This window comes from Drosophila ficusphila, unplaced genomic scaffold (assembly GCF_018152265.1).
Source record: "Drosophila ficusphila isolate 14025-0441.05 unplaced genomic scaffold, ASM1815226v1 contig_791, whole genome shotgun sequence".
Classification (NCBI taxonomy): Eukaryota; Metazoa; Arthropoda; class Insecta; order Diptera; family Drosophilidae; genus Drosophila; species Drosophila ficusphila.
The window spans coordinates 28590349-28608626 of record NW_025064737.1 but is presented as its reverse complement, the minus strand read 5'-3'; the positions used below and the strand labels follow the sequence as shown (position 1 = coordinate 28608626).

Below are 18278 nucleotides of genomic sequence, written 5' to 3'. Positions count from 1 at the left end.
TCTGAAATGCGTAGCCAAACAAATGGGAGGAGGACCAATCAAGCTAAATATATATTTGGGGCCCTCCAATAAACATGGCTTTTACGGGCGCCATGTATTATTCAGGCCGAATGGGCATGAATATGGCCGTTTCATTTACACTCCAAGCGAGGTGCGGAGCCGTAAAGTGCGTTCTAGTGGCCACTAAAAGAGCGACACACCAGCGGCATCGGAATGGGCCCAGATTGCAGAGCCTTGACGGCCCCTGCTCCCTCCACGTCCTGGCGCCTCCTGCCTAGTTCAGCGACTGCCGGCGGGGAGAATCCGGGGAGGGAGCAGGAGCTGCGCACGTTAAAAGCCTCTTTATTGAACATTTGCGCCATTAGGCCCGGTGGCTGATGCTCTGGATGCTGATGTTGCTGCCGTCACAACGACGCTCGCATAAAAAACTCAACCGCCAAACGATGTTGTCAGTCATCCACTCACATCCACATCCACATCCTCATCTACACACGTGTGTGCCTGCAGCCAGCGACGCCATTATGAAAATGTTGCGAAATGGCGCAAATGTGCATGGGGCTCATAACGAAATTAAGCGGCAGCATTACGGCCACTTTTTCAACACTTCCTGGAGAAGTGGCAACAAAGCTAATGTCGTTTTCTTTGTCGCTTCACTCTGATTTTGCTCAAAGAAAAAAATGATTTGAGACCCCTATCAATCATTTTGTGCGATGACAGGGTTTCGAAACATCTTTAGCAGTCGATCCTAAAGATAGCCCAAGAATAAGGATTAGGATAGTTCAATCTACAGATCCAGTTTCCATGGATAATCCCCCCTGTTTACCTCCAATTAGGGTTCCTTTGAGTATATACGTTTTCACATTTCCCGAAGACACTTTTGTTGTGGCCTCCATACCATTTACTTGTAGGCAACCTGCGCACCTTTGTCACCTTGTCGCAGGCAAATTGCTTCTATATGCCCCACTTTGTTCAGCATCTTACCATCTGAGATTTGGGCAGAGAGCAGGATGAGTCGACCAGAATCAGGGGGAGTATCGAGGACAGACTGACGGCGACCTTAGTTTAGGAGCGCATTAACTAAATTATGGAGGAGAGCAGCTGCCATCGTTTGGGCGGCGTAAGCAGCCTCAAGCATTCAAGCTATTGACTTATTAATTAAGACAAAGCAGTCAGCCCGAACAGCCAGCCCAAAGATTATGGAATGGGGAGGATGAGCTGCGGAATGGCTCTGCCCAGAAACAAGGCATATCATCCCTTATCACATTTATGACAGTCATGGCCATAACCAGAGCCTCGGAATACGTCAATTTAAATGCCAAACGCGAAGCTCCAGGACTTTCGAGGCACTGGAAAAAACTCTCTTAGGATCGGAAAGCAGTTTAAAAACTCGAGACTTGTTTTTAATCTAAAGAAATCATTAACATTACCAACTTCGCGATTATTGAAATGGGCTTACATTTCAAAAAGGGCGATAACCACTATTTTCTCTCAGTGAGATGGCTTTGCTGGCAATCCACCACGGCCCATGCATATCCAAGTAGGCAGGGCAGAAATAGCGACACGAAGGAGCATTTGGGACTGACGGAGGACAACCTCAATCATGGGAATGCCCAAAACGGATATCCTCAGCGCGTTTTGCCCGACTCCGTGAGTTATGGAGTCGCCTGCATCCTGTTTCTGTCTGCATTTCGCTGCTGATGCTAGCAAAAAGCGGAGAAAACGCCAGCCGGAAAAAAACAGAGTCGAGTAGAGCGAGTCATATTGCCCACTTGGCTTTCGTTTTTATTTGCTGCCTTCCGCTTTTTTCCATCTACTTTTTGGTCCCCACATATTTTTGCGCTTAAGCTTGGTTATGCTTGTTCCACCCCCTTCAGCTGCCCCCCTCGGCCTCCCCGCACTCCTTGAAGCCGTGTTAATTTTGCTCTGAATGCGCAATTTATTTGCGTTAAACTTGGACGTGCATGTGGGCGGTCTCTTCTATCCTACGTGGGCTCTGAACCCCACTCCTCCCCCTAATTTCTACGTTGGCTCCGGCTGGGTGCGGCTTCCCCGGTTTGGCTGGCTGGCCGGGCAAGGATCAACTTTTCGCCAGGCGCCCTGTGGCACTGCATGTCCTTCGCCTCTGTGTAGTCGCACATACGTGCGCAGGACTCCCTCAAAATGTTTTCACTTTAATTTGCAGTCGCTGCAAAATTTTAATCAGCTCCTCCCCCTGCTGACTTTATACGCTTTGTCCGCCCTCTCTTCCGTTTGCCTACTTTCCGCTTTTCCTTGCATTATGAGTCGGTAATTAGAAATGCAAGGCGATTTAGAGAGCGGCACAAAAAGTTCCCTGTTTGGCTTTGGACAATTGCTTGAAAGGAAAGCGGAATGAAAGGATTTCTGCTTTGATCCATTCATAACTTTACTAACTATATAATTAAATGCAACTAGGTTTACTAGTCTAGTTAAGTTTTACAAACTTTAACATGAGTGTGCAGACGTTTTTTTTATGTGTATGTTTACTTTTCCGCCGACTGTAAGAATGCTGCTGCATCTAATAAATAACGTTTTTAAGAGCCTTTCCCCAACTGATTTTTAAACTTGCTTAAAATATGGCCAGTGCTGAGTTTCTCACTTGACTTCGTCAACGTTATGGTTCCCTCTTCTGAAATTAGTTTCCCACCGCTTGACAGCAAACACACTGCGTGTTTGTGTATATTTAAATGCTCAGTCGACCGCAAAGACGTGTCAGTAGATGTTGTATAACATTGCAGTCGCATTAGCACAACAAGGCGGAATAATGAGGTGGGTCGCCAATGAAGACAGCCACAAGTATGCGGTTAGTTGGGCCAATACTCGATTGACTTATGATAATCGAAAATGGGCGAGAATCAGTGTAACAGCACCGGTATTACATTTTTTGCCGAGTCATGGGAAATCGAAGACGAGACAGTGATACTCCGTAGTACAGCACATAAAAAACCGCACTTCGGTTTAAATTTCAAAAAAACATATCTCGCTTAATGACTAGAGATATTTAAAAAGATTTCCTTTTAACTTAGAGTCTTTAAACTTTAATATTTTAAATCCTAAAATGGTTTTTCTTTGTATATTTTTCGTCTGCATGAGCTTGTCACCGACTTAAACCAGTTTTTCCCTGAAATATGTGTAGAGCCACTTTGTAGGATTCATGCTGGAGCAAGATAATCCCTGTCCAGTATGCTGGACTGGTGTCATTTTTCCTGCTGGCAATCAATAAAGCAGCGCGCCAACAACTATGCCAAAAATGACCCAGTTCGGTGGACTTGGAACTTGGACTTGCCACAGACTCTCGGCAAGGACATCGGTGCAGCTGCCAAGTAAACCATTTTTTCCTTCAGCCACCCCCTTTTAAATTTTCCTGGCATGACAGCTATGTATGTATGTGGCATGGGTTGGAAAACAAGCGAAAGACTGGTCGAGATTGGTCTTGATTGGTCTCGTTCTTGCCACTGCTCATTTTTCTTCCTCGTTTGAGAAGGGTTGAGTTAGACCCAGAGAAAAAAAATTATGATTCGACCAGCATTGCAAACGATTGAGTTGCACTCGCAAAACACGTATTCTCATGACCAAACCGCTTGGGAGATTGTGCTGCTATTGGAAACGCTTCGGGTTCTTCACAAGCAGGATACATTTAAAAACTACTGCATACTTCGAGGCGCAGCGGAGCATTGAATTTCCAAAGGTCCTGGCTCGGATCTCCTGGATGTCCTGGCCCGACTGCTTCAACCTGTTTGCATGCATAATTTGTCCCTCCACTCAGATATGCATATGCAAAGGTCCCCTCACATATGTCTGCATATTCCGTGAGTGTGGAAACGGAAAGCTTTCTCGTTGCTTATTCATGTTCTTCCCTTTTGATTTCCCCAAACGCTGTCAGCGCTTGACTCCCAGGACTTTCAGGGGTCTCGCTCTGCTAATTTACGCTTTAATAAATTGCATTTGAATTTTGTACACGATGAGTGCTCGTTTTTCTCCAGTTGGGCGTGGTAAAGCGCTCACTGGTTACTTGATAAGAACATATGTGCCACCAAAGAAATATTGTTTGAAAGTAAACAGATTTTCCCAGTCATCATTTTTTATCGATTTTTTATTTCGATTTTCTAAGCTTTTCTACTTAAATAAGTTGAGTTGACAGACTTTATTAAATAAGGGGGACATCATAAAAACATGAACAAATTTTCTATTTTGAAGGTTCTGATGGAAATATTAGTTTCTCGTTGAGCTACGGTTGTGGGTTTACCTTTTATTTGGGTTATTTAATTTTAATTTCTAGAAACTGGCTGCTCTCAACTTGGAGTTAAGAAATTTTCTGATATAGAGCAAAAGCTTCAGTTGACTTTCTAATTATTTGCCTCGAAATCGGTTGCCTAGAAGCGGCTTTCCGCAGAAGCAATGTTTTTCCCTTGCAGCTCGCTGATTTTTAAACATTTCTTCAGTGTGTGTAGTCGAGGGAGTGTGAGTGCGGGGAAGCGAACAAGTTATGATTTATGCATGTGGGTCATTGCTGTCAACACAAAGTGAAATAAGGCAAACATATTGCCACCGCCCTGGAACAATAACAGGGCACAAAGGCCGGATGCTGAGGGGCAGGGGGAGGAGAGCCTTCGGATTTTATGCCCGAATAGGCACCAAATACAAACACAAACATAGACACAGGCACTTGTGTGCGGGCCTCCACCCACGGCCAAAAGTATTTAAACTTATGCAACATTTCTAAGAAAGACCATCGAATATTTATGCGAGAATGATTTATGAATATAACATAAGACTTGGCTACCAAGGAAATGCGGCTGCCTTCCCATATCGGAATATTAATTGAATGTGATGGAAATACGTATCTCGGCAGTTGCAGTGTCTGTGAATTTTTTACCACAATCTAAAGTGCTTTTGTATGGTCTGTTTCCAAGGACACAAACCAAGCATACTTTGCAGCGCTTCGTCAGCTGTCAAAAAAGTTAAAGGCAAAAGCAAGTCAATAGTTTATCACTGGTTTATTTGCTTCAGTCGTTGACATCAATTTATTTTGTCCATTGAATCCCCTTTTATTATTTGTTGGTCAATTTATGAGGATTAAGTTGTGAAGTGAAGCGGTGTATGTACAATGTGCATATAGACATTTAATAATTCTATAGCGATGCAACTAAATACAAAACAAAAACTGAAAGAAAAAGGATATCTTTACATGACTGCAGAGAAAAGACAGAAATGAAATTTTGGCGCAATTTACTTTTCCTATAAATTTTCCCATTGTCAAAAGTTTTTCAAACATCAAAGTGGACGAAACACACGGATACCCACAATTTCTCGCCTGATTCTGATGGACTTTTTTCCAAGCACGTTTGCATACTTTTCTGACACGTTTATAGCATCTGCCCTTGCTGCGATTAGCATATTTTTGCTTAGCTACTTAAAAATCGATTTATGCGCCGCCACAAAAAAGCATTGACAGGCAATTAAAGTCTCCGAGACAAGGCTAATGAAATTTTTCTGGCCAAGGAAAAGAGGAGACTGGGTGAAAGACACACGCAATTTAAACATTTTTTCCCTTTTGCATCGTTTTAATATTTTTGGCGCCTGCTCTCTGCTCTCGTCCTTTGATCAGTGGCAGTAAAGAAATAGATTAAAAGTCCATTAAATTACTTTTGTGCCTCCAATATTGATGTCAATGCTTCGGGGTACAGTGAAGCAGTGAACCGATGGTATCAGGAAATTTATTGCACGCCGAAGAGGAGAAAAATTGTAAAAGAACATAAAAAGAATGGTAAACATTAAGCTTATTTTTCTGACGGAATCGACTCGCAGATACCCCAATAAATGTAAAAGGCCATATTTGTAATTGCTTATTTTAACCAGAAGTGATGCTATATGCTTTAACATCTTAGATTGGTTCATTCAAAAAAAGATTGTCAGTAAAGGCCCTAAAAAAAATAAATTTAACAAAAGCGGACACACCTTCTGCTACCCTTCCCAAGGTTAATGAATGCTTCGGGGACTTATTTTTAAATGTCGCTGGGTCCTGACACCTAACGCGGCTCTAAATGTGGAGCATAAATAATACCATAGATAAAAAGCGAAGGTTCTAAAAGTGCCAAATGACAGGGAAAGGCAGGCTTAAGTATTCAAAGCGAGCGCGCAGTAAATGATTCACAGCCAGCCAAGATATATGAGCTCCACCAATTGCAAGTTAAATATTTACAAGGCTCTGCCAGCGGAGAAGTGAGTAAATGCCATGTGCGTGCGACTCTGTTATCGGCCAAGTTATAAATTGGGCTTTAAGCAGCCCTACCTTTCGGCTGCTGCTTTATGGCGCCCATAAAATATGATGGCCGCCGATATCCAGCCCCTACTCGCTCCTGAATTTCGGTTCGCTCGCCTACGTAATTGAATAGAGCACTTCCATAATGAAGTCGGCTGACTGTTGGAGCAGCTGAATCTCGATGGGACCGCAAAGCCGGCAATCATCGGGAGCATTTGCCCTCGGGCGGATGGGGAAAAGTAAGAGGAGCAGGAGCATGAGCCGGGGCTGGATTTTCGGTGGTAGTTGGAAAAATGCGTCTGCGGCTAACAGCCAGCGACCATCAGTCGTCGGGCTGTGTATGCTTGCATCAAACAAATGGGCAAATACAGACAGTCGGGGGCCCGAATGGCATCCCTCGGGCGGCGATGGACGCAGAGTTATTCAATCTATTTGATGCCAGCTTGGCCATAGTTAATTTGCACCCTGCTCGCTTTAATTGCCGGTCGAAAAGGATTGCGGCTCTGATGATGCCAGACCAGCTTTGATTAGCTCTTAGATAAATTGCTTTTGGCACTCAGTGATTGGGGTGGTCCCTACTGCAAACGAGGCCACTTTGCGGGGCTTATTAATGGGCGGGGATTATGAATGCGAGAGGCAATCAAGCGGCTGACAGATCCTGGTCAAGTCAAAAACAAACAAACACGAACTAGGAGCGGCCCACATCAATAAAAGCGAATTGAAGTTGATGTGGCCGACAAGAAAACACGTTTGGCCTGCTCTTGAGCTGGGGCCATTACCGCTTGAGCTGGCCTCTTTCTAGGACACTTGAACTTGGCTTAGGGGAGTTTTCGCTTCATTGAGCCATGAGATTTCATTAATAAAAAATGGCAAAAACGGAAAGAAGCCATGGGAGGCGAACGCATCGCCTAGGAATGCTGCAGGGAGGTGCTGGGGAGCGGTGGCAGGCAGATTTAACTATTCATGAGTGAAAGTCGCGCACGCCAACGGGACAAGCGAAAAGTGCCTGGCATGCTAGGCAGGAGGCATCAGTGTAAACACCATGAAAAATAAGTGGAAACATTGGGAGGAGTGGCAAAGCTCACAGATACTAAAAGAAATAATAAAGTATACCCTTAGCGCCGAAACAGGTACTCCGAAATAGGGATGAGCTTGGAAATCAACCCAGTACACAACATTATTAGCATGTTTCTGCACTCTATCCACCAAAAATTATTATCAAATAAAGTTTCAAATAAATTTAAGTGAATGATTTTAAATTAAAAGAATGGAAGATATTTGTATATTGTTTAAGTTTTTGAATTTAGTCAATGCTAAAGCAATGCGACAGTTAATGGAAGCAAACTTGCGTATCCTTTATCCCCTATCAAGTGTGATTCAGCACTTTGATCGGACACACCCATAATATCCGACTGTCAAGGGCCTGGGAGCATTTAAGACTAGAGCAGAAATTGAAAAAACATGTTCCAACGGCAGATGCCAAGTCCAGAATGGAAGGACACGGTTGGAAGGACAGACAGATAGACTGTGGAAGCGGAAGCGTGTCCCAATGGTTCCTGCGCGTTAAGAAGCAAACAGGGCAGGAGCCTATATAGGAAGTGCACCCCCGAACGATAGCCGAGCGGGGCTAGTGAGAAATGGAAAATCTGTGCCTGTTGGCTTCCGGATTAGCCTTAATTTCTGGTGCTAGGGGCGACATTTTAATTGAAATGAACGTGGCCCTAATCAACAGAACAAAGTACCCGAGGAATGGGAATCTCCTTCGGACCTCGCCTGTGGGCCAATGAGAAAACAAATTTCGAGGAAAACTGTACAACATGTTAACACCAATCAAGAGCAGGGAGCGTCCAGATAGCTTATTACGAAACGCTTTTGGCCAGGCAATCACAATAACAATTCCTTCACAAATATGTACAGGGCAAATACTTGTTTGCAATTTTATGTAGATTACAGCCGAGAAGGTTTCGTTCGTTCGTTTCATTTCAGTTTCCTTGGCTCGCACATTGAGTTCATAAAATGTCATGACCATAAACCCTTTTTCAGACAATTTAAGCCAAAGCAGCGTGAGGATTTGTAGGGTTGCAGCGCTCAAGGTTTACGAGCCAACTGGATTTAATTCGGCGAAACTGTGCGGCCACCGAAATGGCCACACAACTTGACTCAAATCGACTTTCGCCTTGACTTTTTCGGCCCCGCATTTTCCCCCAGTATATATTTTCATTTATCTCTGGCATATTTATCTTCCATTATTTGGCATTTTCGAATGACTGTAACTTTCGGAACAAGTTACTAGTTAGGCAACCCAGTTAGTGCAAACAGATAGTGGGGCAGACTCATTACGCCATTTTTGTTTTAAGTTCTGCAGGCCCCTAGCGATTTAAATAACACATATAATTTAGCTGGCGAAAAAACCGAAAAACCGAACTGAGTGCAAGCTGTATGTTAAAGTTAAGGTTCAGAAAAACTAACTCATTAAAAACGCAGGCACGAATTATTTTCAGTTTAACTAAGCTAATTGGTATTTAAAATATCCGAGCAGTAATAACATCACTAGCTAATGGCCTGTGTTTATTGATTGAAACTTCGCCACCAGCTATTTTCCGCAAACACAATTTTAACCAAATTTGTTGGACGTTTACTCGCCCCATTCAATGCCACGCCCACAATAGAGGCATTTTCCCTGGGCTAAATGGAGGTATTTGCTGAATGAGACGGACTAAAACAAAACACTTTTTTTAGAAATCCGGAATTTATGAGTGTTTGAATTTACCTTAAATTCTGCGGCAGCCTGATAGTTTTCGAGTCATAGTGATAAGTACGAAACAAAAGGCAAAATGGTTTCTGTCTACATGTTTTATTCAAGTATTGTTCTGCCCTTTATGCTTTCCCACACAACCCATATTTCATTATTATTTATGTAAAAGCTCTTTCGACTGAAACTGCAACTAATGATTTTTAGAACACATACAACATGAAAGCTCCGCAAAACCACTTTGCAATTAATAAAATGAAAATGGCAAGTTTGCAAACAATTTTTTAAAGCAAATAAAAAAAGAAAATGGAATGAATTTATTACCATCAGTTAAACACTTTTAAACCGAATTTATTTTAGCATAAACAAAACACAATTTTCATGTAACATACAAACAAAGCTGGTATTTTTGAAAACGCTTTAAAATTATTTTGTTCTGTGTAGCTGATACAAGTCTTCTGCCTTTAAAGAGAATCCTATTCATTAGAAATTTGCTTTTGTCAACACAACAATTAACCGCAATTAAAGTTGGCTAACAAAGTTTCGGCCAATGGCAGCATCATGCTTGGAAAGTTGCCCAACAGCAAAAGAGGGGTCAAAAACATTTGACCACGGAAACTCAAGTATATGTTGCTAAAATCCTGAGCCATTGAGGAAGAGTTTTTCCAGCTGCTAATCAGCAAAAAAAAAAAGGATCGCTTCATGTCTAGCTTACCAAGCTCACAAAATTTTGGAGAGGTTTCTCAAAACATCTAGCTCAAAATTTGATTCTAGCGCAAGCTGAAGTTGAAGTTGAATTTCAAGCTGGCAGTAAAATGAAATAAATTGCACAGAATGCTGAATGCACACAAGTAGCGTAATATTTATGCGGCGGAAGCTGCACTGCTCCTGAGATGCTTGGCTGCATTTCAATGGCGAGTGTGTAAACACCCTCCCAAAATCAGATATATATAATATATATATATATCGTCTGCACCCTAGCTGGAAAATAAGGGAAGAAGAATTTTTGCAAATGAACACAAAAATGGGGGAAAAAACTGGAATAAATTAAATGCGAGTATGCGAATAGTGCATGCCTCGCAAGTGGATTTCAAGCACTTCGCAGGACCTTTTAAGCCCAAGATCTTTTGGTAAGCCCGCCCAGTAGCATATACCCCGTCAGTACCGAGTACACGAAAACGAGGAAACAACAACGCTGAGCCAAATCTTTTGTATGCAGCACAAAAGAAGCGAAAGCGGGAAAAACAAAGGCAGAAGGAATCGAGGGAGCGAAAGCCTGGCAAACACAAGTCAGGATAAGTTGCCAGAAAGACCTCAGGACCAGAAACACGACCTCAAACCGAAAAAAAATTGTTCACTGCTCACAAGCTTTTTTTTAGGATGGGAGTTGCAACTTTAATATTCCAGTGACGCCCCAAAGACAAAGTCAATGGCCTGCTCTGGTATTTTTAGAAGAGAACCAGAAATCAAGGAGAAGCTAGATGGAATTAGAAGTATTAGATTAAGCTATCAGCGAACGACTTGTGTAACCGCCAAGGAAATCACAGGCAGGCGGCTATATCATATGATAATCATGTGATAATTTCTTTTGTCTTTCCATTTGGCGCTGAGTCATAAACGTTTGGCCTATTGAAAAAAAAAATTAGAAGTCCGCAGCAACACAGTGACAACAAGTACGCAAAATAACAGCAGCAAAAAGAAAACAAAACCAATCATTTGAAGTCGCAATAGGCAGCTGCCTTATTTGCATGGTGCGAAAATTATCGAGGCACGACCAACTCAATTGGGCCATAGACAATCAAAGCCAAACACATATCTCCAGATACCCGAGAGAGTGGGTGCAGATGGGGGTGTGACCAGTGAATCACTTTTGAAAGCAAATTCATCTACAATTGGTATGTAGATCAAGGTCGGTACAGCAGGAAAACTGTGCTACACAATCAATTGATAACGAACCTCAGACAATTTGTTTAACAACGAGTTATTGTGGTATTTAATAATAACTCAACTTTAGAACTTTACCGTATTACAATTATTTTTTCTTCTTTTAAAGTCCCTAGTTTTACAGATTTAAACCCTCTTTTACTTATGGTCAGAGCTTTTAAGATCGATTTTGTTGACTTCTGTTCACTTTTTTAAGTTTACTATGGTTTGCACAACGGAGTCCCAATACTGGACTTCCATAGCCAACTTTCCCAATTTTTCCCAAAAGTGCGGTTCCTTAACCCTCAGATTTAAGCAGATTTTGAAGTGGTATACCTCATCGTCTTTAATATAATTTTAAAAAAATCTTTTCACAAAACGTTTGTTATTGACAATTTTCAAGTTGAATATTTTAAAACTTTACCACTTTCAACACAAAATCTATTGAAGATTTAAATGCATTTTTATGTTTTCGACAAGAATCAAACATTGATAGGAATACATTATGACGCTGACTGTTTTCTTCTTTTGACTTGATCGCCGCAATATGGCAGTGGAATTTGTATATGTTTATTGTTATTGTAGCCGCTTTGAACAGATCCATTCAATCGTGATAGCCGCCACACATTCCAGACGACTCCGTCAAGCCTTCCATTCATGCGGATTATGTGCTGAGCGGTATTGGGGGGCGGGCTGAGGCTCAGCGATTCAGTATTCTAATGGGAGACCTTGGTCGAGTTGGGAAACAACGAAACAACAACATCGCAGACAGATCCGCTGTTGATATGCGAGCTCTGTTCTGAGCACTGTTGTGCGTTGTGAAATCGCCTTTTCGTTGTGATTTTCTCAGACAACTTGCTTTCTGTTACATAACAATGAGCGTTATTACATTAAACTGTAAACACAACCGTGGTGTAAGTCACTGAACAAAAATAATGGGCGCGATAAATTATTCGCTGGAGTTTTAATTATTAACTTTGGCAAATGTTAATAAAAGTGTTATAAGACGTATTGCTGAAAATTTATTTCAATACGAAGTAAAAAGGTGTGCAGAGGAGTGTTATAAATGATTATTAGCAACCCCAGCGGCTAATTATTGCCAATGAAAGTAGTCTGAAATTATGAATTGATATTTTTAACAGCAATCGTACGAACAGACAAAATAAAAGCTAGGTCTTCCTTTAAAGTAGATTGCTCACAAATGAAGCTGATCATCTTTTGCATGGCAAGTGCCGAATGTTTGCTCTGGCTAGACAGGGTTATAAATATAGAGGGTGGTTCAACATTGGTTACATTAATAGCCAAAGCCCGCGCTATGACCAAGTCCGCCTCTTGGCATTAACCGCTCTGTGGAATAAAAAAGGCCACCTGTGTCTACTGCTTCTAATATTCTAATACGTGTGTGTGTGGTGTTTGTCTGTCAAACTTCATTTGAATACTATGACGATGTATTATTGACAATGTATACATGTTTTAATTTGGCATTTGCCGCCGGTCCCGCTTAGCCGCTCTCCGCCCCCCGCCCCAGCCGTTAATTCAAGGGGGAACGGCAAAAAAAAAAAACCAACAGAAATAAATAAATAAAAACAAAAGCGGTTTGTGCTTGACGTCACAGTGACGTCATTTGAAATCGACAGCATACACAATGCATAAACATTCACTTAATCATTCTACTTCACTGTGTCTAACTAAGTCCAAGCGCCGCCTGGTCCGAAACAGGTTCTTTCTAGCAAGCTCCCACGTGACTTCTTTATATTAATAGACTTTTTATTGTTTAATATATTTTGATATTATTCATTAACCCATTACAGAATTAACAAAGTCCTTCACTTTAATATAGTGCTCAAGAACTAGCGATAGCGTTGGCAGAAAGATGTAATTTTTCACTTATAAAACAATATACAAAATATTCAACAAATGAAAATCACTTTCCCAAGGTACCCCCTTCACGAATTTTATTGAAAATTTCAGTTCATTGCTTGCATTTTTCAATTGCAGCAGACTGTTTGTATTTGCTGCAGTTCAAATTTTTGGTAACACTAAAAAAAATTGCATATATTTAATATGCAGAAATATTAAAGCGCACGTTTAAAATATTCTTAAAATATTTTTATTGCTTGCTCGACTTTGAGTTTTGACTCAGTTGCATGTTTTCGTTTCATTCGAATTCGCAGAGCTCTTAGTTTAGTTTTATTTCCGACCGTTTGCATTAATTGCTGGCGACGGCCGGCGCTTTTAATTGATTTTTCAACACAAAGTGCATGCGATTTTTATGTAAATAAACTTGGGGCATTTAATGTTTGATTCGCCCGTTGGCTCGTGTTTTTTCTTGCCCGCTGTAGCGCTCGTTTTTATATATTCATTATTATTATTTTTGCGCATTATTACTATTATTATTTTTTGGCACAAGGCTGGCTATTGCGTAAAAAGCTGGTCGTTTGCTGTTGTTGCGGTTTTATGAATGGCTGGCTGTTCGTCGGGTTCGCCGGTCAAGACGTTTGGGTCTGCGGCTCTTTCGCTGTGTAATGCATAAACAAATAGACGACGTGTCGCAAGTGCAGCTGATACAGAAAGATACAATATAAACCACACGTCCGATTCGTGTAAATCTCCGCCCTCCTAATCGAACGGCAAACAAATCGAACGATTGGGCAAATATTTAGCAGTTTCATCGCCTTTCTGCCGTTTTGTTTTTCTAAATTTTACATGCCCTCGCTAACGAATTTATCAATCAACAAACAACAATTTCTGTGTTTCCTTCGGCTTTCAGGCAAATGCCATCATAAATGCAATGGGAGCACGTAAACCGATTGTCCATCAGAGCGGGATTGAAATTTCCATTTCAATTTCCATTTCCCCTAATGACACAAAAGTTCTCATCATCCGTTTGTCTGTTCTAAAATCAATACTCTTCAAGGCCTTTTGCTCTGATATTCGAATACCATCAAACATGTTATTGAAATCTAAATTAATGGAGGCATAAAGCACTTAGGTGCAATTAAGCCCAGTGTTGCATACTTCAAAACTGAATTTGCACCCTTGACTCCCTGCCTTTGGTTTATTTTTTGAAAGAGTCAAACAAGCCAATGACTGCTTTTAATTGTAATTTAAAGATTATGGTGCAGTGCTCGAAAGCTTAACCATTTTTCAGAGCTACGGGCAGTTGTCAGCCAAAAGACCTGGACTGGCCGTAGGTAAATGTCAGGTCACCGGACTTGGCCAAACGGCCCAACGAGGCCGACAGCTAAATCAACATGGCAGATGACGCCAATGGACAAAAACAGGGACAGGAGTACTCAGGCCACCTGTGCTGGCAACAAGGCTTTGAATAGCTGAACAGCGAGAGCGAGAGCCCGTTGGGTAAGATAGCGGAATTTATTATTTTTTTAACGTAAGGGACAGAATAATTTCATTAACTAGAATTCGCTCCTCTTATTACACATCGTCAAAAGATCTATTTCTTTAAATATAATATATATTTAAATATGACATAGTCAAAAATGTCCTTAAAAGTTCCAGGGAAGTTGCGCAAAACTCACATAAAATGAGAACTATATTATTTTAATAAACATTATAAAGTCACGTGAAATTTGATTCAAGGAGACTTTTACTTTCTGTTGGAAAACCGTCGATTTGGCTAAAATAAAGCCAAGTTGGAAGCTTTGGTAAACGATGACGACGACTGTCCTCAGCCGAGTTGAGTTGACATGCATATGCATAAATTTGAAAATGCTTTATTTACTCGAGTCGGCGGAAGAATAAAAATGGAACTTGTATAACTGAGTCAATATTGGCACAAAGTTTTTCCCACTCTGCCACGACCAACACCCACAGTTAGTGTTTCCTTTGTGTCTTAGTATTCTTTGGCTTTTTGCTAACCGAAATATCTGCAAATTTACCAAGGGACAATGATGACGTGTTCGTCAATCCAGAGACATTTTGCGGGAATCGTTTTTGTTTTTTGATAGTCTTCGTAGGTTCAATAGATATATTGCATCACCATTTGAAACTTAATCAAATTTCAATTTTGTTTCAGTAAGTGCAGGGCATTAGACAAGTCGACACATTTAGCAGACCAAGATATTCCTCACGGTTCTGCGGTGTCTGCGTGTTGATTCGGCTTAATGCAAATGCTCAATCATTTCGCGCCGTCGGGCATTCTGCTCCTAATTTGATGTACGACAAATGTGCCAAAAGTTGTCAGACGCATAAAAAACGAAAGGAAAGACAGGAATAAAAAACTCCCAGGTAGACAAAAAAGAGGGAGTTTTGGGTTGGACTGACAGTGTTGTCAAAATTTATGAGCTCATCAACATTTTAGGTAAAATTCGTTATGACGTCGCCGTTTCTTCCTGTCTAGGACTTTGCCGAATTGAGAGTTTGGATATATTGTAAATGCTCGATGGCAAATGCCAGCTGCGAGCTTAAAAATGCTCAGAAATGGGCCAAGAAATTTTCTTTGTCACTTCGAGTGCCCCATAAACTTGCCAAGTGCAACGGAAAAAAATAACAGAAAAGCAGAAAACGAAGGACTAACAAAAAAAAAAAAACTAAATTTGGAGTGCAACAGAAACTTTTGCTTTACCCCCGGCTCGGAAAAAATATGTTGGTATCAAGTTCGCTTTTTGTTGCTAATAGCCAAGTGTTGCCAACAACCACGCCTCCACCGCCCTTTATAGGCGTCGCTAGCAAATTACCTAGGCAAAAGTTCTATATATGTGAGCCCAAGAATCAACAAAGGTCGTTCGTTGTTGCACAAAACAAATGTTGTGTCTCTGTGTTTGCAGCAAAGTGTCGACGTTGTAACAAAAGGGACCCAACTTTGCAAGTGTGGAAGCAGAGAGAACAAATGTTTTTAAATGTATAACAATAAATAACAAGTTTTATTGCAGCTCCCTCCAAACCATCTAAACCACAATTACGAATCCAGAGTTTTTGGGATTATCTTATTTTTTGTAACTATTTTATGTTTTTATATTACCTGAAGAGGTTTATTTGCGATATACTTTATATAATTTATTGTAATTGCATTGTTTAAATAAAGGAATGGAATTGGAAGGGATTTAAACTATTTTTAATTGTAAAACAAGAAAGAAAGCTAGCTTCGGCAAGCCGAAGCTGATATACCCTTGCAGCCATAAAATATTTCAAACAAAATACACAAAGGCTAAACAACATTAAAGCTATGACGATTTTTCTATTAATTTTCCATATTTTTGACTATTGTTCATATGGCAGCTATTTGATATAGTCGTCCGATTTTGATGAAATTTAGCTTGTTATTCAAAAGTCGTTAGAAAACTCTCTTTTCCAAAAATCATGATTGTCTGATAAAAACCAAGAATGTAATCATTTTATTTCCGTTAATTCTAAATAGATTTTGTAAATTATAAGTGGTAATATTTCAAGAAGAAAATCCAAAAAAATAATATAGTCAGTGAAAAATGATTTGCTTTGTCGGGGCAGATAAATTGAATAAAAAGGTATTGACCACTTAACAACGAACTCATCTTACGTCAAAAAACACTTAAGGAAAGCAGCTTGCAAAAGTGATGTCGGTTAAAAATTTCTTTGAGGAGAATTGCAACCAGGCTGCTGCTGAATGAATGCCGATTCTTATAATTATTCTTATAATTATAATCTATCTATGACATATATTAATGCATAAGATGAATAGTTTACCTTATCAATTGGCAGATACAAATTTTCAAGTTCGGGAGATGGTAAACTTACCTTAGGCTTCTCGAAATGGAAATGATCGATTTGCTGACAATTGGGTAGCTGAAAGTGAGTAATGCAAACATTAAATTAACAACTGTATTATACTGATCTGCGTTATCGAGTTTAACATGAAATGCATTTTAATATATGTATGTTCGGTGTGCTCTCATTGTATTCGGTTTTAATGTCTTTTGGGGCCGTTTCTCAATCAGCAGACCACCCAGGATCAAAGAAATTCCTGGAAATTTAGCGGCCCTCTGATTTCATTTGCTCATTTATCCCTTCGTCCCGATATACTGCGCATTATTGTTAATGAATTCTACACGTATGGTCGTCGGGACCTCGACTCGGATTCGATCTGCCAAGCCTGTTCTGCCATCCAGTTTTTGCATAAAAATGTGGTTATACCCTTTTGGTCGGGTAGTCATAATCATTTTGTTACGATCTGACTGGCTAAGATTTTTGCCTGGCTGGAAAAGCCTGGGTGACATATTTTAATTTAAAAATAAGCAACGACTTTTACGAAAATGAAACTTAAACAGGTTTGGTAAAGTTCAAGGCCTTAACCTATATGTTTTAATTCATAATAAATTAACTTGGTCTGCGACCGGTTCTAAAGCTGTTGAATTGCTTCCTATTTGGTTTAAATCCTGTGTAAGCCTTAGTTTAACGAAAAAAGCGGTAAGAAGTTCTTGTCTGTGTTAAATGTTTTGTTGTTTTTAGATTTCTGAAACTTAAATTGCACAATATTTTGATTGTCTGCAGATAGTTCGATTTAAATTTGCATTATCATAGTAAATAAAAAACTCCTTGATAAACAAGGGTGTGTTATTCTTCGACTACTGTTGGCCATCTCAACTTGGCTACTGCTCCGCCCTTTTCGATTTATGTTGTGCTGTTGCCAGGCCGCCAAACTTGGCCGAGAAGACGAAGTCAAGGTGTTGGCCACGTTGCGTTGCCACTTTTCGTGTTTACAGCTGCTGCCTTTGCTTTTTCGTTATGGCTTTACTTTGGTGTTGGCTGCTTTTTGAATCCAAAGCAAGGGTCAATGCACAAGTGATTGGTTTTTAAGTGCACGAGACGCCGACAACGCTTTACCTTTTTTCGCCCTGCTGCAAAGTTTCAATGACACTTTGCATAATTTTTTGGAATTCTATTCTATTCGTCGGGTGATGGATCATGATATCCTATTTGTGTGTTGACAGAGGCAGCAGTCCCAAAAAAATCCAATTTCTGGTCCTCCCTCAAAAAGCCGACAAACGAAACCGGATAGAGGCGAAAAAACAAAGCAGAGCTCCCCATAAAATGGCAAAGTTTAAAGGTTGCTGCGACAAAGTGGTAATAACACTCAGTCAAAGCAAGGTGAGCAGGGGCGCGGGCGGGGTCGACAAGGGTTTGTCTTTAATCAAAACTGAAAAATAAAGAGACAACAAAAGCGTCGAAGCGGCATAAGCCAAACAATTTGGGGCACAGGCATAGAGAGACCAGAAAAATGTCAAAAGAAAACTGCTTTTTTTGGTCTATGTGTACTTTAGGAGTTTTTTTGTTGTGGGAGCGCAGGGGCAGTGGTTATTGGGGGGGCGGTTGTGAATGTAAAACGTT

The 18278-nt window shown here is 40.6% G+C and overlaps 1 protein-coding gene across 1 annotated transcript in view; it reads right to left on the bottom strand.

The window, feature by feature from the left end:
• LOC108086836 (G protein-coupled receptor kinase 2) overlaps window positions 1–18278 on the bottom strand; it is a 47904-nt gene that overhangs the window by 26592 nt on the left and 3034 nt on the right. Inside the window, exon 3 of the mRNA XM_017183884.2 lies at window positions 16689–16736. The gene's annotated coding sequence lies outside the window, so the exon portion shown is untranslated. The remainder of the gene's footprint in view (window positions 1–16688; window positions 16737–18278) is intronic.